Genomic DNA, 25,068 nt, shown 5'->3' with positions numbered 1-25,068 from the left:
GGCAATGTCGGGCGCAATCAGGTGGTTGTCGAGGAGCTTCTCTCCGCTGTCACGTGGGCTCTGGGGCATCTACGAAGTCCAGGAGCGGGTCACGATCTGTCCCACAAAGGCTCTCGCCGTCGGCGCTGTCGGCTTCAAGATTGGAGCAACAACACTTGGCAAAAGCAATCCACGCGGAACTGGAAGATTGCTTCTCACTCGGGCCAGGAGGGTCAGAGTGGGTACTCCTTTTCAGGGGAGTGGGTGCAAATCTAGAGCAACCAGAATCACAAGTCGTAGTTCGGTTTTCGTCGGTACAGGGGCCACAAGCCAGCTGGCAAGGGACTGGCCAATGCGTTGAGCCAAAAGAAGCAGAAGGGCCCCACGCGGCACTCGTCGAGTGTGGAGGGCTGAACTTCGGTGCAAGAGTGGCTCAGGGTTGGGGCTTCTCAAACCCCGTTGTACAGCTTCGAGGGTCACTCGTGGGCTGCACGGTCAGCGTCTTGTGGTCTTTTCAAGATGGCGTGCCCCACGCTTCCGGTCGCCTCCACGGGTCTCAGCTCTGCAGGGACTGTGGATCGGGCTGTTAGAAGGCAGGCAAGCCTGATCTCATTGATCTCTGTCGCTCGAGTTCCGGCGGGAACTGCAACAAAGCAGACGTCGAGGTGCTGGATGGTGCCTGTTTGCACAGGGTGGTCACTCCTTGACCACAAGGGAGATTCTTCAGTCTTCTACATTGAGTAGGATGTCGAAGGGTCCAGAGTTTTGTTTCTTATGTTTCATCAGGATAATCTGAAGTGCATTGGCACTGCTCCCACTCTTTTTCGAATCTGGGGGGCTGGATTACCTGCTAGGTCCCCTCCTATGGGTGGGACCCAGGAAGGGTGTGGATACACCCCTTTCCTTTGATCCAGGCCGCGCAGGGACTGGGGCTGGTGTGTCCCAGAACCGGTTTGACCGGATTATGCAAGGGGCAGCCTTGTGCTCCCCATGCAGTGTCTGGTTTCTTTCAAACCTCCCTGCTACAATCCACTATCTCCTGTCTGGGGGGGTGTGACACCTCCCTGCGACAGGAAACCCTTTGTCCAGGCCCCTTCGGCTGAGTTTCGGTCAGCTTCAGGGGGTCAGACTTGTGTCTGTGGCAGAAGCATCCATTTTGTGGATCTGAGGCCCTTTTAGAAATTAACCGCATTTCAGTAAAGTAACATGTCTTACCCCTCTAGAGGGGTGGAATGCTATCCCCGTCGCCAGAACTGGCGAGGACATAGTATTCCAAATCGTATGACACCTTACACGACATCTTTTCATAAAGCCAAACCAAAGTTGCTATATAACCGCGAGGATTATAATGCACTTAATAGTATATGGTATGGCATTATCCTGAAACAGCTTAGGGATTTGTTCCCGACGGCTGCAGACAGGCTCAGCTCATGCTAGAGCTCCATCGCACATTAAACCACGCACTCTGCCTCCAGAATTGATAAGGCCTTCCATAGGAGTGACTCACAGGTTTATATGTGTCCAGATATAGGTTTAGATATAGGTATACTATATCTAAGCAAGAGGTGATTACACCATCTTGCCCCAGCTGAGTGATCAGCCAGTTGTGTCAATTTAAGAACCAGCCAGGGGTGGCAAAAGATATGCTGCAGCCCCTGGTAGGCCTTGGTGGCACCTATGCCCTGAGCACCTATAGTGCGTGGTACAGGGGCTGACAAGGAGTCCATTTCCAATTGTGGTATGTACCTATAGCACATGTATTAATAATTTAGAGAGAGAACAGCAGGCTGGGGGTCTGATTAGCAGGCCCACAGCCTCAGTAGTCGAAAACCAGTGAAGCAAAAAGCAAAAATTTGGGGTGACCATAGGATAGCAGACCCTACTCTCCTACACCACGGATGATGATGGATGCTCCTTAGACAAGCTCAGCATACTGTAGCATTCTTTAAGATGGTGGCAAGTCGCTAACGGCCAGGCGGAGCCTAGGAAATGCCAAGTCCCATTGCTTCTCCATTCCTGTGGCCCCGCTGGGCGGTCTACTTGCCACCACTAGTGATTTCAATGATGAGCCACTGGTCATCCATGCTGTGGCTGCACAGGAGTGCCTGCAACCTCTCATGGGCAGCACCCTCAATTACGGATATGCCAGGTGACCCCACCACATGCACTGGATGCTGCCTGGATATAACAGAGTACCCGCGATCACACCGCACCTCCATCCTCAATAGGTCCTCACCTGGGAACCCACTGATTGGCCTGGTCCTACACTCGCTACCTAGTACCTTGCACAGCCTCTTTCCGGCTGCCTGCTCCATGTTCACACTGGTCTGCCTGGACTGGCTCAGAGTGCCACACCGCGTGACCTCACAGTGACCCGCCAGGAACTGCTGTCACCTGGTGTGTGTGAAGCTGCTGAGCCCCCCTCCTCAATGTATTCAGGGGCCTGCTGTGTCCTTCAGCCCCCTGAGCCCTATGAGTACTCCACACCCCCTCAATTAGAGTGCTACATGGGGCCTTAACAAAGTCAATTCCTGCCAATTCCTACATTAAGTTCTGCATCACTGTTCAGGTCCTCTCCACCACTACTTTTAGGGCTGCCCTTTCATTGCTTGGCCTCCTTCCCGCAGGTCATGAGCCCACCATATACTGGGGTCTGACCCTAAGGATATCCAATGACGCAGCATCCTCCAGCAGGACCACTGTCCTGTGTCATCGCTTCTACTTGGGCTGTGCAGCCCATTTGCACCACACTTCACTTCTCTTGACCTCTTCCACATGGTTGAGTAGAGCTGGCCTTCTCCACCCACAGCCTAATCAAAGTTACTCTTCTGGCCTCAGTCCTACATCATTGGACTGCAGACCCATGGAGTTACTGAGGCTGTACACACGAACCCATAACAGTCCCATTGGCCACATCCTTGAGGGCAAGAAAGCTCTGACTATATTGCACCTCACTGCATCATCCCAAGGGGCCCTCTATGGAACTTTCAGGGCATGGGGTCTTCAAAGCTCTGCATCCCTCACCTCTTTTGCCCTTGTTGCCAGGGCACTGACCGATATGGGGCTGACCCTCTTACCTTGAAGCACATGGGGGCAGATTTGGGTCACACCGATTCACCTCAGGAGAACGCCTCGAGCATAGCTCTTTGGATTTGGTCCACCCCTCAGATGTCTTCTCCTCTTTGAGCACCATTGCAGAGGACTGGTCACCGATTGACAGAATTTTGAAGCGTCTTACTGGGTATCTGTTTTTTTTTAACCCTGTTGTTTACTGTCTTGTCGATGCTCTCTGGAAAATCTTTTTGTCGGCTGTTTATTATGGAAGCAGTCTCTCAACATCAATCCATGGCCACTCCTTTGGAGACATCTACCACCCCACCCACTGCATCCCCCCTCCTGTCTGTAGACAGACACCATGATGAACCGCATCTTGCAGGAGATCACTGCAGTTGGTCCCTGCCTGGAAGGCATGGACTCCAAAATATCGGACCTCACTACAGAGACCAAATCCATCCAAGCCGGCATTGCAGGCTTTCAGGACAAGGTGGAGGGGATGTAACACCATCTAACAGTTGTGGGAGATCATCTCAGCTGTATACCAGATAGGAACCAGGAACTCTTGTACCTATGGAATAAACTCATGGACCTGGAACACAGAAGCCGAAGGGACAATGTCCAATTTATGGGATTCCCAGAACGTGTTCAGGGCACTGATGTTAGAGGCTTTCTCAAAGATGTTCTTCCCATGCTCATGGGGCTACCCTACTCTCCCCTCTGGAAATACAGTGAGCTCACTGTATGGGCCCCCTATCCAGATACTTTGGAAAGGGCGCGTCCTCTCATTGCCATGAGCAGGTGCCGTAAATCCGGACTGCTGCCCGCCCCCATGGCCCATATGTCTTTGAGGAGAATGAGATCTGCGTAGCCGCCAATTTCTCCTGGGAGACCAACAACAAACTAAAAGCCTTCCTGGCTCTGCGGGCCCAGTTGCAGAAAGTGGGCATCAAGTTTGGGCTGTTTGAACCTGCTCACATGTGTGTTTTGAAGGATGTCAGGTCCAAAGACTTCTACCTGGAGGTTATATGCTCCTCACCTGAGCAACAATGCCTGGGGCATAGCTCTTTGGACTTTCTCCACCCCTTGGATGCCTTCTCCTCTGCCGGGCCGAAGACGCCTGGAATGGCAGAAACCGGTCCCCGGAAGCTTGTTTCCTTCCCAGTGTAAGAATTGGCTTTTGTAGTCTGGTCTGCCCTGTTCCCATGATGCACTGGGCCAGGGACAGACTAATTTGCATACAGCCAGGTTCTGAAACTGGGATGGTGCAATGAGCTAAAAAACGGTGTTGGATCTAGCCCTGATCTCTTGACTGGGTGAGAGTACTCTGCTTAATTCAGAGACTCTGTCCATCACCACCCCTATTTGTAAATAATTTTGTCCACCCTAAGCGTGGAAGGGTATACTCAGATGTGAGTCCCTTGCTCATTGCACCATCAGGATTCAAGCAAGCCGGGCCGAAGACGCCTGAAATGGCAGAAACCGGACCCCGGAAGCTTGTTTCCTTCCCAGTGTAAGAATTGGCTTTTGTAGTCTGGTCTGCCCTGTTCCCATGATGCACTGGGCCAGGGACAGACTAATTTGCATACAGCCAGGTTCTGAAACTGGGATGGTGCAATGAGCTAAAAAACGGTGTTGGATCTAGCCCTGATCTCTTGACTGGGTGAGAGTACTCTGCTTAATTCAGAGACTCTGTCCATCACCACCCCTTGTTGTAAATAATTTTGTCCACCCTAAGCGTGGAAGGGTATACTCAGATGTGAGTCCCTTGCTCATTGCACCATCAGGATTCAAGCAAGCCGGGCCGAAGACGCCTGAAATGGCAGAAACCGGTCCCCGGAAGCTTGTTTCCTTCACAGTGTAAGAATTGGCTTTTGTAGTCTGGTCTGCCCTGTTCACATGATGCACTGGGCCAGGGACAGACTAATTTGCATACAGCCAGGTTCTGAAACTGGGATGGTGCAATGAGCTAAAAAACGGTGTTGGATCTAGCCCTGATCTCTTGACTGGGTGAGAGTACTCTGCTTAATTCAGAGACTCTGTCCATCACCACCCCTTGTTGTAAATAATTTTGTCCACCCTAAGCGTAGAAGGGTATACTCAGATGTGAGTCCCTTGCTCATTGCACCATCAGGATTCAAGCAAGCCAGGCCGAAGACGCCTGAAATGGCAGAAACCGGTCCCCGGAAGCTTGTTTCCTTCCCAGTGTAAGAATTGGCTTTTGTAGTCTGGTCTGCCCTGTTCCCATGATGCACTGGGCCAGGGACAGACTAATTTGCATACAGCCAGGTTCTGAAACTGGGATGGTGCAATGAGCTAAAAAACGGTGTTGGATCTAGCCCTGATCTCTTGACTGGGTGAGAGTACTCTGCTTAATTCAGAGACTCTGTCCATCACCACCCCTTGTTGTAAATAATTTTGTCCACCCTAAGCGTGGAAGGGTATACTCAGATGTGAGTCCCTTGCTCATTGCACCATCAGGATTCAAGCAAGCCGGGCCGAAGACGCCTGAAATGGCAGAAACCGGTCCCCGGAAGCTTGTTTCCTTCCCAGTGTAAGAATTGGCTTTTGTAGTCTGGTCTGCCCTGTTCCCATGATGCACTGGGCCAGGGACAGACTAATTTGCATACAGCCAGGTTCTGAAACTGGGATGGTGCAATGAGCTAAAAAACGGTGTTGGATCTAGCCCTGATCTCTTGACTGGGTGAGAGTACTCTGCTTAATTCAGAGACTCTGTCCATCACCACCCCTTGTTGTAAATAATTTTGTCCACCCTAAGCGTGGAAGGGTATACTCAGATGTGAGTCCCTTGCTCATTGCACCATCAGGATTCAAGCAAGCCGGGCCGAAGACGCCTGAAATGGCAGAAACCGGTCCCCGGAAGCTTGTTTCCTTCCCAGTGTAAGAATTGGCTTTTGTAGTCTGGTCTGCCCTGTTCCCATGATGCACTGGGCCAGGGACAGACTAATTTGCATACAGCCAGGTTCTGAAACTGGGATGGTGCAATGAGCTAAAAAACGGTGTTGGATCTAGCCCTGATCTCTTGACTGGGTGAGAGTACTCTGCTTAATTCAGAGACTCTGTCCATCACCACCCCTTGTTGTAAATAATTTTGTCCACCCTAAGCGTGGAAGGGTATACTCAGATGTGAGTCCCTTGCTCATTGCACCATCAGGATTCAAGCAAGCCGGGCCGAAGACGCCTGAAATGGCAGAAACCGGTCCCCGGAAGCTTGTTTCCTTCCCAGTGTAAGAATTGGCTTTTGTAGTCTGGTCTGCCCTGTTCCCATGATACACTGGGCCAGGGACAGACTAATTTGCATACAGCCAGGTTCTGAAACTGGGATGGTGCAATGAGCTAAAAAACGGTGTTGGATCTAGCCCTGATCTCTTGACTGGGTGAGAGTACTCTGCTTAATTCAGAGACTCTGTCCATCACCACCCCTTGTTGTAAATAATTTTGTCCACCCTAAGCGTGGAAGGGTATACTCAGATGTGAGTCCCTTGCTCATTGCACCATCAGGATTCAAGCAAGCCGGGCCGAAGACGCCTGAAATGGCAGAAACCGGTCCCCGGAAGCTTGTTTCCTTCCCAGTGTAAGAATTGGCTTTTGTAGTCTGGTCTGCCCTGTTCCCATGATGCACTGGGCCAGGGACAGACTAATTTGCATATAGCCAGGTTCTGAAACTGGGATGGTGCAATGAGCTAAAAAAGGGTGTTGGATCTAGCCCTGATCTCTTGACTGGGTGAGAGTACTCTGCTTAATTCAGAGACTCTGTCCATCACCACCCCTTGTTGTAAATAATTCTCCTCTCTAAGGGCCATCGCAGGGGACTGACTACCGATCGACTGCATTTGGAGGCATCTTACTGGGTGTCCGTTTCTTTTCCTCCCCTTTTTTCCCCGTCTTGGCTATGCCCTCCTGCAAATCCTCTGGCAAATCCTTTTGTCAGCTGCTTATCATGGTGGCAATCTCTCAACATCAATCCATGGCTGCTACTCTCATAACATATACTGCCCCACCCACTGCGTCCCCCTTCCTGTCTGCAGCCAGACACAACAATGAACCACATCTTGAAGGAGTTGGGGGCCGCTTGGGTGGCATGGACTACAAAATATCGGACTTCACTACTGAGACCATGAGATGGACCTTGTGTCCAAATACTCACCTACTGTACCTCACCCTTCAGCAAATCCGCTCCATCTACCACCTCTGGCAGCTGCTGGAACTCTGGTGGAGGTCACAGTCAGGGCAGGGAACTAGTCCGACTGCTCAGGATGGCAAGGATCTGGCCCTCAAAGCAGCGGAAGCCATTACTCAGGATCAGTGCAGCAACACATCTAGCTCCACACTGAAACCTACCCAGGCTAAGGACTGAGCCACACCTCTTCTTGACATGACTGCTACTCCATAGCCCAGGCCGCATCACAACGAGGCCCATGGCATCCCCAGGCAGATGGGCGAGTATAGAGTATAACTCATATCTCTCTTCTTCTCCATTTAATTGCCATGTTAAATGATGTTTATTTTTGTGCAGATGTATCTTTATTTTATTTCACAGTGCTCTAATCAGCACCGTTATGTTCTGCTGTGTTACTTCTGCCCGACAGTTTGTTGATTTTGAGATCATCGCTGACTTGTTCTTTGCTATTGTCACGCCACAAATATGACCCTAGTGTAGCCCCCTGTTTTGTGGGGCCAGCATTCAAACACACCTGTCCCCACCCCGCCGCCTCCTCGCTTGCTGGAGCCACCACCATCCCAACCCCTCCCTCTTCACCATCACAAATGTTGATGCCTCCTCTGCCCCCCATGGGGAGGACCTTTGAGACCTTTAAGCCAGCTGACCCTCATCACCCACCATCCATCTTGCTATCCACATGACTATATCACAGATCTTCTTTATCACCATGTGTTTTCTCCTACCCCTCCCTGTGGGAGCCCCAGCATGCTGGACTCCCAGGCTTAAACCCGCAGTTCACAGTCACCGGCTCCCTCAGTTCAGTGCCAGATTGGTTTTCCCCCTCCTCTTTTCTTTTCTTCCTCTCTTCTTTTTCACAGTTCTTGTTTCAGGCTACGTGCTCCCCTCCCAAATCCGAGGGGTCTCTCCATTTCCTTCCCTTTCTTTCTTTTCTCATCCTCTTCTTTTTTTCACATTTCTTCCATCTTTCCTTCTTTCCTCTTATATTTCACTCCACTCTCTTGTTCTCTTTGCCAGCACAATCGCAGATTTCTGCCCCAGCCTCTTCCCGCCGCGAAGGCCGCCAATGCCTCCCCACCCTCTTACCCTTGTGAGCCATCTCCTGAAATGTTAATGGCCTGACACATTTCATTAAATGCAAGAAGGTGCTGTCCCACCTGCAGTCTAAATGCTTGGGTGTGGCCTTTTGCTGGAAACCCACATCTCCCATCTGCAATCCGAAAAATTGCATTGCAACTGGGTGAGGCGAGTGATCCACAGCAGTTGTCTGATGGCACCGGCAGCCATCTTCGGGCCTCCCAGGATGTGCGTTGTTGTGATCCTTTTTACGTGGCTCCCTGCTTTTCACCACCCTTAAAAAATGGATGACCTTTATGTCTTTGCTAAACTTAGGGTCGGCGAGAGCCCACGTTGTTTCTGCTTGTTATATGCACCTACAGGTTCAAAGTACCACTTCTTTCTCCAGCTCAACCATTTCCTCACAGAAATTGGGGCCTCTCACTACCATATTCGAGGGGACTGGAACCTAGCAGGGCATGTGGTGCTTGAACAAACTGGCCCTTTGGATATGGGCAATAATGCAGATCGGGCCCTTCTAGGGGATGTCAGTTCAGACCATGGCATTGTAGATCTTTGGCAGGTTTTGCACCCAGAGGACAGGTAATACATGGTACTGTAACATGGTAGGTAACATCACTGATGACATCTCAAATAACATCACTGATGACATCATCCAGTGACTGTGTGTTTCTGTAAAGTTTAAATATGTTTAATATATATAGGGAAATACGTATTGACGAATGAGTGGGTTTATAAGTGTAGGAATTGATGATTTAATAGGTGCATGACTGACTCTATAAGTGAGTGATTAAAAATATCTTACTGAATGCATGGGTTAGTGACTAAACTGTGTGAATGTCTGTATCCGTCTGTCTGTTGGTTGTCAGCGGCTGCATGGGTTTGCGAATAGCTACATGAGTGTCTAAATGGGTTATTGATTTGTTGTCTGAGTATCTGTATGGGTGCCTGAGTGTTTGTGTGGGGTGGGGTGTGTGTGACTCTGTGCATAGATGTGAGAGTGGGTGATTCACTGGATGCATGGTTTCAAGAGTGCATCTGTGATGGACTGTATGGGTGTGTGTGTGTGAGCATAGGTGTGTTGGTGAGTGAATGTATATCTCAGTGGTATATGTGTGAGTATATACATATGTGAAAGGCAGTATATATGTGTGTTGGAGTATATAAATGGCTATAAGTGAGAGTGTGTGACTGTGAGAGTGGCTTTATGGATAAATGTGAGCTTGTATCAGTGATTGTACAAGAGCGTAATAATGTGCTAGTCTTTGTATGAGTAATTAAGCTGGTGTGTGCATAACTGTATAGGTGAGGAAATGGCAGTGTGATTAATTATGTACATGACTGACTAGGTGTGTGAGTATCTCTATGGATGAGTGGCGGTGTGTGAGTGTCTATATAGGTGTATGAGTGCATATGATAGTCCTGTACTGAGTGACCATAAGATGAGTGACTGTACGGGTGAGTGAGTGGATGTGTGTGTATACCTAAGAATCAGTGAGTGGGTATGTAGTTATGGGTGTTGGAGTGCCTATGGTTTTGAGAATGGCAGACTGTAATTTAGAGTGGGTGTATCAAAGGTTATATTAGGGTGTTAGAAGATGCATCAAATTATCACATGGATGATGTTATCAGTGATGGCATCAGTGATGTCATTTGAGATGACATCAGGGATGTCACTGACCATGTCATTAGTGATGTAATATGTGACGTCATCAGCAGTACATTGCAGGGGCGCTAGTTATAGTTAGCTGAACTAACTATAACGGGGGGGATTTCTCTGGCTTTGTACAAGTGAAATGTCCAATAAACTATAACTTTCCCTAAAACCTAGGTTTTTTTCAGTGAATTTCTAAGGTTTTTTAAATGCTAATTTCTAAATATAACGTGCCTGAAACCTATGTTTTTTTCAGTGAATTTCGAAGGTTTTTTTAATGCTAATTTTTAACTGTAACATGCCTGTAACCTATGGTTTTTAAGTGAATTTCAAAGGTTTTTTAAATGCTAGTTTCTAACTATGCCTACAGAGGTAGGACATGTGAAGAAAGAAGAACAAACACACAGAAAGAAGCAAAAGAAATGTAGAAAGAAGCAACAGAAGTCCACAATGACGAAGAAAAGTGCAGGAAGAAGCAAGACATGTGCAGAAAGAACCAACAGAGGAGCAGAAAGAGGCCTTGTTGCAAAATCATCCTGTGCCCACAACTTTTTCAGACAGGTACTGGTGCTTCAAGGGGCTTGTAAATCTGGCCTATGGTGCTTTCTTGTACTTAATAACCTATTTGAGGTCAAAATTGGTGCCAAACGCTTGGGCTCAAAACATAAATCATTTTGCAAACATATGTGTATCTTCAGTGTGCAAAAAATGCACTCTTTTTATATAAAGCCCTATACCTCATATCTAAAATAAGGATGGACCAAATATTACGCACAGAGTATAGAAACTGAAAATAGGCATTTTCAAGTTCAGAGGTTTTGGTATCTCTAGGTTGAGCACCCTATCAACAGTTTCGTGAATTTTCATGTACCTCTTGCAGTCTGTTTCCACGTGCAAAAAAACAAGAGTAACAGTATTTCCAGGAGGACGTGGCACTATAGAAGCAGCATAATTAATGGTACTGTTAGGAACGCGTTCATTATTGGAGAATATATTTTGGTTCTGGATAAAATAGAAAAAAGTTGCAACATCATATTTATGTCATATTCGTACTTGCAGAATTTGCCACTTGATGGAAAATTAGGGTGACCAACCGTCCGTAAATTTCACGGACGGTCCATAATTTCGGCCGTCTGTCCGTTGTCCGTGAACGATTCTTTAACGGACGCCTTTTGTCCGTAATTTAACCCCGGGCACTGGTTGCACCACCCTAACGCCGGCACAGCTTGCACCCACCTCCCTTCTTGACTCCGATGCTGTTCCAAAGCTCCTCAGACACCCCGCAGCACTGGAGAGGCACAGCAGGATGGCAACCCTCACACCTCCAGCCCTTGATGAGCTGTTAAGAGGTGCTCAATGGTGACTGAGAGGGAGGGGCTGCAGCTTCAGGAGCAGCGCATCTATTCACATGCAAACAGCCCTGAATGCATCATGTCTCTGCTATTTAGAGGGGCCTCACACATTCCCCTCAGCCCAGGGCCCCAAACCTCCCAGACTCGGCCAGATTACACCGAGGCAGCACGTAGTTCTATTCACAGAGCTTAATTACTGTCACTAAATTGTACATAAACCTCGGTTCTTCAAACATGCAGTCTATAATGTAATAAAATTAAGAAATGGCGCAATCGCACCCACACGGATTAACAAAGTATGGAGGACAATCAGTTCAATCAGTTCTCTTAGAGTATCTCCTGTAAGTACTATACATCACAGTGGGGGATGGCAAAACTAACATTTTGGAAAGAGCCTGTCTTCTTGTTGTCTTGTCCAGGAGGGGGTGAAGAGCTCCCTGCATGCCCACTCGTGTGCCCACCCTGGTGGATCCTGTTCCCCCTCCTGTGATGGCTCCTGTCCCCCCTGTGATGGCTCCTGTCCCCCCATGTGGTGGCTCCTGTCCCCCGCACCCCCCCGCCTGTGATGGCTCCTGTCCCCCCCTGTGGTGGATCCTGTCTCCGCCCTGTGGTGTCTTCTATCCCAGTCCTGGAACGGCCCCTGCAGCGAGGGTGGAGTTCTTGATGGGCCTCTTCTCAAAAAGGCTCGGCTCATAATTAATATGAAAAGGTGGGCGAGTGAGTAAGTGAAGGGATGGGTGGATGGCTGGATGAATTAGTGAAAGGGTGACTGGATGAATGAAAGATTGAATAAATGGATAATGAGAGAGGATGGATGGATTGATGAGTGGGTAGAAGGATGGATGAGAGAAAAGGTAAATAGCTGGATGTATGGGGAGCTGGATGGGTAAATGGGTGAATGGATGAGTGAAAGGATGGATAAGTGAAAGGATGGATGAGTGAAAAGGTGGATGAGTGAAAAGGAGGATGATGAGTGGGTGGATGGATGAGTGAAATGATGGATGGATTGGTGAATTGGTAAGTGCAAGGATGAATGAATGGACATATGAGTGAAAGGGTGGATGTAAGGATGGACGAGTGAGTGAAAGGGAGGGTAGATGGACAAAAGAATGAATAGATGAGTGAAGGAGTGAAAGGATAAATGGACGAGAGAAAGGATGGATAAGTGATAGGGTCAATGGATGGATTCATGAGTGGATGAGTAGATGGATGGGTGGGTGGATGGATGGAAGGAAGGATGGCTACGTGAAAGGGTCTATGGAGAGAGAAAGGGAGGATGGATGGATGACTGAAAGGGTGAATGGGTGGAAAGATGAGTGATTGGATGGATGGATGAGCAAGTGAAAGGATGGCTGGATGGGTGAAAGGGTAAATGGGTGGCTGGATGAGTGAATGGATGAATGGGAAGAAGAGTGGATGGATAAGTGCACAGATGGATAGGAGGAAAGGGTGGATGGATGGATAATAGATGGATGAGTGAAAGGATGGATGAAGGGATGGATGAGTGAAAAGGTAAATGATGAGTGAGTGGGTGGGTGGATGGATGAGTGAAATGTTGGATGGATTGATGAATTGATAAGTGCTAAGTGCAAGGGTAAATGGGTGGACGTATGGGTGAAAGGGTGGATTTAAGGATGGATAAGTGAGTGAAAGGGAGGGTAGATGGACAAAAGAATGAATAGATGAGTGAAGGAGTGCAAGGATAGATGAATGAGAGAAAGGATGGATGAGTGATAGGTTCAATGGATGGATTCATGAGTGGATGAGTAGATGGATGGGTGGGTGGGTGGATGGATGGAAGGAAGGATGGCTAAGTGAAAGGGTCTATGGAGAGAGAAAGGGAGGATGGATGGATGACTGAAAGGGTGAATGGGTGGAAAGATGAGTGATTGGATGGATGGATGAGCAAGTGAAAGGATGGCTGTATGGGTGAAAGGGTAAATGGGTGGCTGGATGAGTGAATGGATGGATGGGAAGAAGAGTGGATGGATAAGTGCACAGATGGATAGGGTGAAAGGGTGGATGGATGGATACTAGATGGATGAGTGAAAGGATGGATGAGTGAAAAGGTAAATGATGAGTGAGTGGGTGGGTGGATGGATGGATGAGTGAAATGTTGGATGGATTGATGAATTGATAAGTGCTAAGTGCAAGGGTGATGTAAGGATGGATGAGTGAGTGAAAGGGAGGGTAGATGGACAAAAGGATGAATAGATGAGTGAAGGAGTGCAAGGATAGATGAATGAGAGAAAGGATGGATGAGTGATAGGTTCAATGGATGGATTCATGAGTGGATGAGTAGATGGATGGGTGGGTGGATGGATGGAAGGAAGGATGGCTAAGTGAAAGAGTCGATGGAGAGCGAAAGGGAGGATGAATGGATGACTGAAAGGGTGGATGGGTGGAAGGATGAGTGACTGGGTGAATGGATGAGTAAGTGAAAGGATGGCTGGGTGGGTGAAAGGGTAAATGGCTGGATGGATGAGTGGATGGATGGATAGAAGAGTGGATGGATGAGTGTACAGATGGATAGGGTGAAAGGGTGGATGGATGGATAATGGATGGATGAGTGAAAGGATGGATGAAGGGATGGATGAGTGAAATTATAGATGGAAGGATACATGATGGATAGGTTTGCAAGTGGTTGAATATGTTTGGATATGGCTGGGCTTACTTATATACTATTGCGCAACCTCCTCTGATGTGTCTGTAAAACTTAACTATTGTCCTGAAGTTTTGTCCTGAATTTTGACCTCCTGTCCTGAATTTGTGTCCTGAATTTTGACCCTTTGTCCTGAATGTTTACACTCACCGTCCTGAATTTGCACCAATGCCAGTTGGTCACCCTATGGAAAATTGGCATGAGTAAATATTTTGCCGGGGAGTACTGGGGTCATTGGTACAGCTCTAGATAGTAAGAAACCTGCTCCAAACATAGATATTGCCCTACATATGCCTTTTCATAGCTTTTAAACATGCTCATTCGTAGATGACTCGAGAAACTGAAAGCTCGAGTCTGAAGCCTGGCTTCGGCTCAGCTGACGGTCCTGGAGTAACTGAGCCCATAACGAGATGAGCTTTTGTGTGGCTTCTTTCTGCCCTTTCCTCCAAGCAGGATGTGGCTTTATGGCCAGAGCTAGTTTCTTTGGAAATGGGGAATCAGGTTCGAGCCTTGCCTTGACTCAACATCATGTCCTTCATTTAAATGTATTATTCTCTGTGTGCCTATAAATAATGCCTCTAACCTTGAGCACTCCAATACCTTTGGGTCCAGTTCATACTGTTAAAAACTCCAGAAAAATGCACAAAGAGGTAAAAACAAAGCCTTAATGTAAGGAAGGACAAATAGATACTCATTTCCTGCCTGATTTGTACAGAGGAAAACCTGAATTAATTGGGCTTCCCCTCTAATAATGTGTGATTTTAGGCAAATATTTTATTTCGCAAAAATACAACATCTTTATTATCGTGTATAAAAAACACTTTGAAATATATGAGTTCAAAATACCAGTTGTACGAAAATCTATTGTGCCAGATTTGATAGGCTATAAATGATAGCCTATGAAATCTAGCAACATTATAGCCTATATCGTTGCTCTTTCACATTCTGTCCCACTACAGGGTTAACATGACAAGTGTCTTTCCTCTTAGTACTTTAATAATCGTTTATATTTAAAAACTATAATGTTTAATAAGATCTTCTCAGGAAGTGCAATAATGTGACATATTAATGTCAAAGCTTCATGTGTTAAAGAAATACACTAATTTGAACTTTGGAGCGACTTAATCACATTTTATTTGATGATTGTTGTGTGATTTTAATAGCAGACATTTTCAGATCCGAATCAGTCCCTTGACTCGGCTCAGGCTCTGCTATCCCTGTAAACTTGATGGCCAGCCCGCCTCCGCTCAGTCGTGAAACACAGCTTTAAGTGCACTTTACTTTGCTGTTCCAGAGTAGGGTGGCACAAGCTAACCGTCCATATTCTGACAGAATCGGCAGAAAGCACTGTGGTCTAGCCAACAGCCTTTGTGTGTTAATGGAAATAGCCCCGAACTGCTGAAATCCCATCAGACGCCATACTTCTCGTTTATCAGAGTTGTCAGTCGCTGATGGCATCCTAATAGCACGATGTACTGAATGGGCGCACTGTAACCTCAAGAGAGATAGATGACAGACTGACATCTGGATGCTGCTGTTAACTTACTGTACGCCCGCAGCCATCTTGCAGCAGATAAGCCTGTTATCCATCTTGCCCTCAATAAAGCACTAGACATGTCAAGCGCTGCCACAGGGCGGTCAGAATCGGTCAATACGAGTGACAAAAGAAAGAGACGTATGTGAAAGCTGGTAAATATAGATTGTAGGTGTGAGCCTAGCTTTGCAGTGTCCTCTAGCCGCTCATTAATTCACACTGTTATACTAATTGGCAGTTGTAATTAGGTCGCTGCGGTTAGAGCATGCATTATCAATGTCTCCTTGGTGTTGAATGAAAGGCCACTCACTGCGTCATCAGCTTACTGTAAATAAAAGTTTGCATATTTTTCTTTGAGGCATCATTTGGTATTTAATTGGGTTCCGTTCGTAGCGCAGAGGCTTGAAACTCATTTTCAGACCTGTTCTTTTTTTTGGAGTTAATTTGTGTAAATAAAATATTTCTAAAAACAAAAACAGACGATTTTGTTTAACCTGTATATTACAATATTATTAAAAGGGAGCAGGTCCATTTCTTTGTTCTTAACCACATTTAGGAGACACAATTAAAACCAGACCTATGTTCGGCATGCTGTACTCAAGAAGCGTGAGAGGCATGTTTCAACAAATCAACAATTTATGAAATTTGCAGAATGTCGGTTTGATATTTATTAGGCCCGGCCTCATTGGCGTTGGTTTCCCCTGTATTTTTGCCTTTGCCTCCTGTGTTTTTGCTGTGTGTTGGACTTCATTTTTGCTGGGCTCGATGCTTTGGGCACTTTGCCACTGCTGTTCAGTGCCAAAGTGCAAGTGCTCCTGTATACTGTTGTAATGGATTAGTGATTCCATGATTGGCATATTTGATTTACTACTCAGTCCCTACTACAGTGCACTGTGTGTGCCCGGGGCCTGTAAATCAAATGCTGCTAGTGCACCTGCAGCACTGATTGCGCCACCCACAATAGCAGCCTGTAAATGTAACTCAGATCTGCCACTGAAGTGTCTGTGAGCAATCTAGTACTGCCATGTCGACTTGGCAAGTGCACCCACTGGATACTTTTCTCCTCTACAGCGGAGGCACTTTCCTGAAGTCCACCCTGCGGGTTCGATTGCGTTTTCTGACACCACTTCACACCTATACACCCGGCTTCCCTGGTGTAGGTAACATGGGCACTAGGGTATTCTCGGGTGGGGTGACTCTACAATCGTCTGTCTCTCACTAGGTTTCTTCAGGGTCCACTGGGAAAGGCCCTATTCTTCAAAAATCCAACCGTGACTTACACGTAGACTTGTACGGAGCACACGGTCCTGCACACCTTGTCCGTGGGGTTCCTAGTCACTCACCTTGGGTGGTTCCTTGGGCCCCCAGCAATTCTTCGTCCTCTCGACATTGTCTTGACCCGAGTCGTTGTTCTTATATCACTTTCTTAGTATATGATTTGGTCCCCCCTGGGGTCCACTGTTTATTCTGTGCTATTTACTGTGTTTCTATGCACCGTCTTGAGTGAATTGTGCATATGAGATATTCCTATGTGTTGGAGAGTATTAAATAATAAATACATATTTTTTTTTAAATACCTTGTGTGGTTCTTTTTCTTTAATCTATACTATAAGATTGCATTCTGGTAAAACAAGCTGCTTTACACTCCTTCTGAACTAAGCCTGATGGCGGCTCTCCAAAACTACCATTTAGAGAGGTTTCAAAGGTTGTCTAGGAACTCTTAAGTCACCATAAGGGATGTCCGGACTGGTGCAGGGTGCCCACTTACATAAGAGGACCTGGCCTGGCAGTTCAAGCTGGGCTGTTGCCATTGGGCACACGGTCAAGACTGATTTGCATATGGCTGGGCTCAAACTGGAATGGCATGGTGAGCTTAAAAATGATGGATTTAGGCCCAGATCTCTGTACTGGGGTGAATGTATGACATTGTTCTGCATTCTGTCCATCAATTTTTCTTTTTGTATTTGTCACCCGAGTGGGACGGGTATGCCCTGAAGTGGGTCCCATGCTCTCCATGCCACTGGATTAAAGCTATCCTGGCTGATGAGGGGTGAAACCCCAAAATGCTAGGATGCTTGTTTCCAGTCCAGGGAGGACCTGAGGTGGCAGTGCGGGCTGGACTGTTCCCATCGGGGAAAGGGTCAAGACTGATTTACATATGGCTGGACTCAAACTAGAATGGCATGGTGAGAAAAAAAACTATGGATTTGGGCCCAGATCTCTGTACTGGGGAGAATGTATGACATTGTTTTGCATTCTGTCCATCAATTGTTCTTTTTGCATTTGTCACCCCGAGTGGGACAGGTATGCCCAGATGTGGGTCCTCTGCTCTCCATGTCACTGGAGTCAAACTATCCTGGCTGATGAGGGGTGAAACCCCAAAACCGGTCCTAGGAAGCTTGTGTACAGTCCAGGGAGGACCTGGCCTGCCAGTGCGGGCTAGACTCTTCCCATTGGGCACAGGGTCAAGACTGATTTGCATGTGGCTGGGCTCAAACTGGCATGGCATGGTGAGCAAAAAAACTATGGCTTTAGTCCCAGAGCTCTGTATTGGGGTGAATGTATGACATTTTTCTGTATTCTGTCCATTCATTGTTCTTTTTGCATTTGTCACCCGAGTGGGATAGGTATGCCAAGACGTGGGTCCTGTGCACTCTGTGCCACTGAACTCAAGCTATCCTGGCTGATGAGGACTGAAACCCCAAAACCGGTCCTAGGATGATTGGTTCCAGTCCAGGGAGGACCTGGCCTGGCAGTACGGGCGGGCCTGTTCCCATTGGGCACAGGGTCAAGTTTGATTTGCATATGGCTGGACTCAAACTGGAATGGCATGGTGAGCAAAAAAACAATACATTTAGGCCCAGATCTCTGTACTGGGGTGAAAGTATGACATTGTTCTGCATTCTGTCCACCAGTTGTTCTTTTTGCATTTGTCACACAGAGTTGGACGGGCATGCCCAGACGTGGGTCCCGTGCTCTCCATGCCACTGGAGTTAGGCTATCCTGGCTGATGAGGGGTGAAACCCCAAATCAGGTCTTAGGATGCTCATTTCCCGTCCAGGAAGGACCTGGCCTGGCAGTTCGGGCTGAACTATTCCCATTGGGCACAGGGTCAAGACTGATTTGCATATGGCTGGGCTCAAACTGAAATTGCATGGTGAGCAAAAAAACGAAGGATTTAGGCCCAAATATCTGTACTAGGGTGAATATATGACATTGTTCTGCATTCTGTCCATCAATTGTTCTTTTTGCACTTACATAAGTGGACATCATATACCAAGCCAGCTACTCACACATGAGGAGTAAGAAATTGGAGTTAGAAAAGCAGAGATTCGCCATGAAGGAAAAGAATATGCTTTTAGAGCATGAAAAAGGTATGAGGGAGCTGGATCTGAAAGCAAAAAGTATAGAATCCAATCCCAATGGTGGCAACAGACCATCAGTGCCTGGAGAAGGGAGGGTATTCAACCCCAAGGAGGTAATTAAAGAGTTTGTGAAGAGTGAGGACATTGGGCAGTGGTTTAAAGCCTATGGGGTAGCAATGAGGTCCCATAGAATCCCTGAGAAAGACTGGGGAGCGGGTTTGTGGATCTGCTTTGTCACAGTAGGGAGGGACACTTTGCTAGCCTTATCCACTGAGGATCAGATGTCTTATGCTCCCATGAAGGAAGCCTTAATAAGGAGGCATGGTTTGAACCCAGAATTGCCAAGGCAGAAGCTGAGGGCCTGTAAGTAGCTTGAGTCAAGCACATGGGTGGAGTATGTGTCCTATTTTTGCAGAGCACTAGATGGTTGGGTGAAGAGTAGCAAGGTGAATGATTTTCAGCGGCTCTATGATTTGATTGCATGGGGGCACTTGTCAGATAATTGTTTTCCAGAGCTCTGCCATCACTTGATTAACAGTATGCTGACTGACCCCAGGAAGCTTGCTGTGGAGGCGGACTGTTGAGTCAGTACTAGGGACCAAAAGGTCTAGTGGGAGACTACGCCAAAGGTGGGAAGAGTCCCCAGCAAAAGAATGAGTGGGGACAAGAGTAAACAGAAGGAGTTCCAGAAAGGGCCCTCAAAGTAATTCCCAAGAGAACCAAGGGAAAGGTTCCCAGCCCCCAGTGAGAAGAAGACATGGGTCCCGGGAGGAAAGCCTGTCCAGAAGGGCCCCAGGACATGTTTTGCTTGTGGTCAGGTGGGCCACTTCATAGGGGATCCTAGGTGTCCCCAGAAAGTCACTACTGCACCAACAGGTGCTCCACCCAGTGAGTTGGCTAGTGTAGCCTTGGGGGAGGAGTCAGGTTTCTAGGCAGGGTGGGGGTCCACAGAGAGGACCTTGAACTCTTTATGGGACAGTAAGATGGTCCAAAGAGCTAATCTGCCTGATAACAATAAAAGATACAGGCAGTGGGTGGCCATCAATGGCCATAGTGTGGAAGCTTTGAGAGACACTGGAGCCAGTGTGACAGCTGTCAGTTGTTGGCTAGTGTCTGAGGAGCAGGTGGTCCCCAACACATTCTACCCAATAGTTACAGCTGACAACTCTGAGTGTCTCTGCGAAGTGGCACAGGTTCCCTTTGAGTGGGGTTGGGTCTCCGGGAACAATGCCTTTTGACTGTCTTCTAGGCAATGATTTGGAGTGCTCCCCATGGGAGAAGGTGGGGCGGAAGTATCATTTAGAGATGTTGGGTCTGCCTGAGTGGGCGTTTGTGACCACTCGGTCTATGGCAGCTGGTAAGGGCAATCAAGAAGACCTGGATCCTTAAACAGTGGCCAAGGTGCCTGCCAGAAAGAGAAGAGGCAAGGGGCGCGGGAAACTGGCCCCTGAATTTCCCACAGTCCAAGAAGAAGCAAACCTGAGGGGGATGCCCTGGAGCTTACAGGGGAGCAAGTGGCTGAACTGGGAGACCTGCTTGAGCTGACCTATTGGCAGCAGGAAGGGCCCCCCTCCAGGGAAGAATTTAGCCAGGAGCAGCAGAAATGCCCTTCTCTTGTTCGTTTGAGTCAGCAGACTGCAAACCAGGCAGCATGTGATCACTCTGGATCACACTGGATTTACTGGGAGAATGGTCTCCTGTATAGTAAGCCTAAGGTTGCTGAGCCTGGGTCAGCACATGTGCTGGTTGTGCCCCAGCACTTCAGAGCCTTCCTACTGGGTTTCGCTCATGATGTGCAGTTGGCAGGGCATTTGAGGCAAGACAAGACGTTTGAAAGGCTTGTCGCACACTTTTGCTAGTCCCAAATGTGCATGCACTCGGACACACATGCAAGGCTCCTCTCTAACCTTTCCCTGTCTTCAGCACCCCCTTTCAAAGGGTTGGCATTGGCATTGTGGAGCCTTTGGATCCCAAGACAGCCATGGGCATTAGGTTCATCCTGGTCATGGTGGACCATGCCACCCTGTACCAAGAAGTCATCCCTCTCCGGACTGTGATGGCCCCTGTGGTGGGTCATGTGTTGATGGAGATTTTTACCCACAAGGGGTTCCTCAGAGAGGTGGTGTCCGACCTGGGTACCAACTTCATATCCAAGTATATAAAGTCTCTGTGGCAGGAGTACGGTGTTACCAACAAGTTCACCACTCCTTACCACCAACAAGGTAATGGGCTGGTTGAGAGATTCAACTGGACCCTGAAGGGCATGATTATGGGTCTTGGTAAACCCATGCACGGTAAGTTGGACATATTCTTGCCATGCCTGTTGTTTGCTAACAGGGAGGTACCACAGAAATCCTTAGGTTTTAGTCCCTTGGAACTCCTGTATGGGCATCCTATAAGAGGCCCCTGAGTCTGGTCAAAGAACGCTGGGAGAAAGCTCAAAGTGAACCTCCCCAGGATGTATATAGCTACATGCTAGTCTTCAGGAACCAGACTAAGCGCTTTAGGCAACTCGCTCAGGCAAATCTGGAAGCCAGCCCGGAAGAGATGAAAAGTTGGTATGATCAGAATGCCACTCTGATCGGGTTTCAGCCTGGTCAGAAAATATGGGTCATGGCCCTAGTGGAGCTTTGTGTGCTCCAAGATAAGTGGACTGGTCCATTTGAAATGGTGGCGTGCAAGAGTAAAGTCAATTACCTGGTGGACTTGCAGTCTCCAAGGAAGCCTTTGCGGGTCCTGTACATGAACCGCCTTAAGCCGCACTTGGAGAGGTCCGTAGTGGCCATGCTCCTGGTGACAGATGCTGGAATAGAAGAGGAGAGTGAGCCTCTTACTGACCACCTGTCTGCTAAGGACCATGATGGGTCAGTGGATTGTGTAACCCTCTCCCCGCCCTGACTCCTAAACAGCAGAGTGACTGCCACCAACTGTTGGGGCAGTTTGCTGTTCTGTTCTCCCTGACCCCTGATGTCACTCAGTGGTGTGTTCATGATGCTGACACTGGGGAGAGTCCTACTGTGAAGCACACGATTTATAGAGTGACTGACAGAATCAAGGCTTGCATCAAGGAGGAGGTCTCCAAGATGTTAACACTAGGGGTGATTGAGCCCTCAAACAGCCCTTGGGCCAGCCCAGTGGTCTTGGTCCCCAAGGCTGCCGCACCCAGTGCAGTGCCAGAAATCCGATTCTGTGTGGACTACCCAGGGCTCAATTCAGTCACCAGGACTGATGCACACCCCATCCCCAGAGTTGATGAGCTCATCGATCGGTTGCGAACTGCCAAGTACCTCTGTACCTTTGACTTAACGTCTGGGTATTGGCAGATTGCCTTAACTGATCGGGCAAGGAGAGGTCAGTGTTTTCAATGCAAGAGGGGCACTACCAATTCCGGGTGATGGCCTTTGGGTTGAAGAATGCCCCTGCTGTCTTTTACAGGATGGCCAACGAGGTGTTGGCTGGACTGGAGGATTTCAGTGCCGCCTACCTGGATGACATCGTAATGTACAGTTCCACTTGGAAAGAACATCTGCACCACCTCTCGGAAGTGTTGAAGGCTCTACAGAGGGCAGACCTCATGATAAAGGCCAGCAAGTGCCAGATCGGGCAGGGTTCAGTGGTGTACTTGGGGCACCAGGTAGGGAGCGACCAGGTGGTGCCGGTACGGCCATAGATTGATACCATTCTGGCTTGGGAGCCCCCGAGGACCCAGACAGAGGTGAGAGCCTTCTTACGACTCACTGGGTATTACAGGAGATTCGTCAAGGGTTATGGCTCCATTGTTGCCCACTTGACAGAGCTAACTTCCAGGAAGCAGCCCAGGAAAGTGAACTGGACTGACGCCTGCCAAAAAGCTTTTGATGCCCTGAAATCAGCCATGTGCACAGCACCCATGCGCAAGGCACCCAATTTCTCACAGTTTTGTAGTGGAGACAGATGCTTCAGAGCATGGTGTGGGGGCTGTGATCTCACAGCTAAATGAGGAGGGCCTAGACCAACATGTAGCCTTCATTAATAGGATGTTACTTCCAGAGGAACAGGGGTGGAGTGCGATTGAGCTGAGGCTTTAGCTGTGGTCTGAGTGCTGAAGAAGCTGAGGCCCTTCTTGTTTGGGACTCACTTTTGGGTTCAGACCGACCACCCGCCCCTCAGATGGTTGATGCAGATGAGGGGTGAGAACCCAAAGTTGTTGAGGTGGTCCATTTCCATACAGGGGAAGGTCTTAATGGTAGAACACCGCCCTGGTACAGAACACACCAATACTGATGGTCTGTGCAGATTTCTCTGCCTTAGTGAAGAGAACTCACAAGAGGGTGGCTCGTTCTCCCCAAATTTCAGCTGGAGGGGACACATGTTAGGCCTTGCATCATTGGCGTGGGTTTCCCCTGTATTTTTGCCTTTGCCTCCTGTGTTTTTTCTGTGAGTAGGACTTCGTTTTTGGTGGCCTAGATGCTTTGGGCACTTTGACACTGCTGTTTAGTGACAGAGTGCTAGTGCTCCTTGTACGTTGTTGTTTTGGATTAGTGAATCCATGATTGGCATATTTGATTTACTAGTCAGTACTTGGTGCAGTGCACTGTGCGTGCCCAGGGCCTGTAAATCAAATGCTGCTCTTAGCTCCACAGCACTGATTGTGCCACCCACATAAGCAGCCTGTAAATGGAACTCAGACCTGCCACCACAGAGTCTGTGCGCAGTTTGGTTCTGCCATGTCGACATGGCAAGTGCACCCACTTGCCAGGACCTAACCTTCCCTTTTCTTACATGTAAGACACCCCTAAGGTGGGCCCAAGGTACATCTGTAGGCAGGGTGCAGTATATGTGAAAGCTAGGACATGCCCTGGTTTGTGTGGCATGTCCTGATAGTGAAATACTGCCAAATTAATTTTCACTATTGTAAGGCTATCTTTCCCAAAAGGACAGAATGGGGAGTGTGCTTATAACATCTTATAAGCACAACTACCCAAGGGAACAAGATAAGAAAATAAAGTTTGATATGTCTGAACTCAGAATGTTGAGATGAATCTTTTAGTGAGTGTGATTTTAACATCCTGGGTTTGAAAATACCACTTTTAGAAAGTAGGTATTTTCTTGCCTAACCATCCAGTGTGCCTCTGATAGGTTGTGTATTGACTGTCTGGCTTTGGAGTGGCAGGGGCTGGGGATGTGCATTCTGTTCAGACAACCACTCAGGCGTTGAGGTGTGTTCTGCCTTTCCAGGGTGAGTCAGGGCTGGGCTGAATAGACCTGGGATTCATTTAGAGTAGGGGGATGAGATTTCTTTCATACCTGAATGGGCCTGGTATGCCAAGGACAATGCTGTCTCCACCTCCTGCAAGGAAGCTGCACCAGTGAGGACAGAACTGGTTTTGGCTGGGCACAGAGCTTCTCTGCTACCAGAGAACAAAGCATTTTGCTGTATAAATATTGGAGCCCAGATCCAAGAATTTTAGATCACTTTTGGACTTCAAGTGGATCCTCTACCAAGGAGAAGAGCTGGAGAAACTGGAGTGGGAGTACTGCCCCTTTGTTGTGTGCTGTCTGGAGTTGGCCTGCAGTAGCCATTTCTGCCAAGGAGAGGAACTATGTGTTTATCTTGCTTGAGAAAGTATCAACAAGGTCTTGAAGAGGAGCTTTCCCCCTGTTCCAGAGGTCTCAGGAACAGGAAAGTCCTCACCATCCTTTGTGGCACTGTCTCTGGTTCGGCTGGATCCAGTTGCCACAGAAGAAAAGAGCAGCCGACTCTGTCACAGACTCCGTGTCTTGAAGGTACTGCAGAGAGCACCGCCTTGCCTTGTAGTGTAGTTCCTATATTCCCAATAGGCTCTGCGCATTGGAATAATATATCCTATTGATTAGACGTAGGACTGAGGTCGACTAGGTCTCTATCAAATATACTAGACTTAATTGTGTGTGCCAGCTGGCTCAGAGGTCACTATAAACTTTCTCGAATTCACAAGAAGGGATTTGTCTCCGACAACCGCATAAACATGACAACTTTGTTTCCCCAAGATAAACGTATATTCAGAGTCGTGGAAACAATAGATAGATATTTCACTCAGTCAATCATGCATGCTTCATTTCACTAGAGGTGCAGAGAAAGTAGAAAGACGGGCGTTTTCAATAAAAGGTTTTATTGAACAGTCTTCTTTCTCAAGCATAAGAAATGAACTGCTATAATCGTAACACAGTT

The sequence above is a fragment of the Lissotriton helveticus genome, chromosome 2_1 (genome assembly GCF_964261635.1).
Source record: "Lissotriton helveticus chromosome 2_1, aLisHel1.1, whole genome shotgun sequence".
In the NCBI taxonomy this organism is placed as follows: domain Eukaryota; kingdom Metazoa; phylum Chordata; class Amphibia; order Caudata; family Salamandridae; genus Lissotriton; species Lissotriton helveticus.
The sequence above is the reverse complement of the archived record's forward strand: the minus strand, read 5'-3'. Positions refer to the sequence as shown.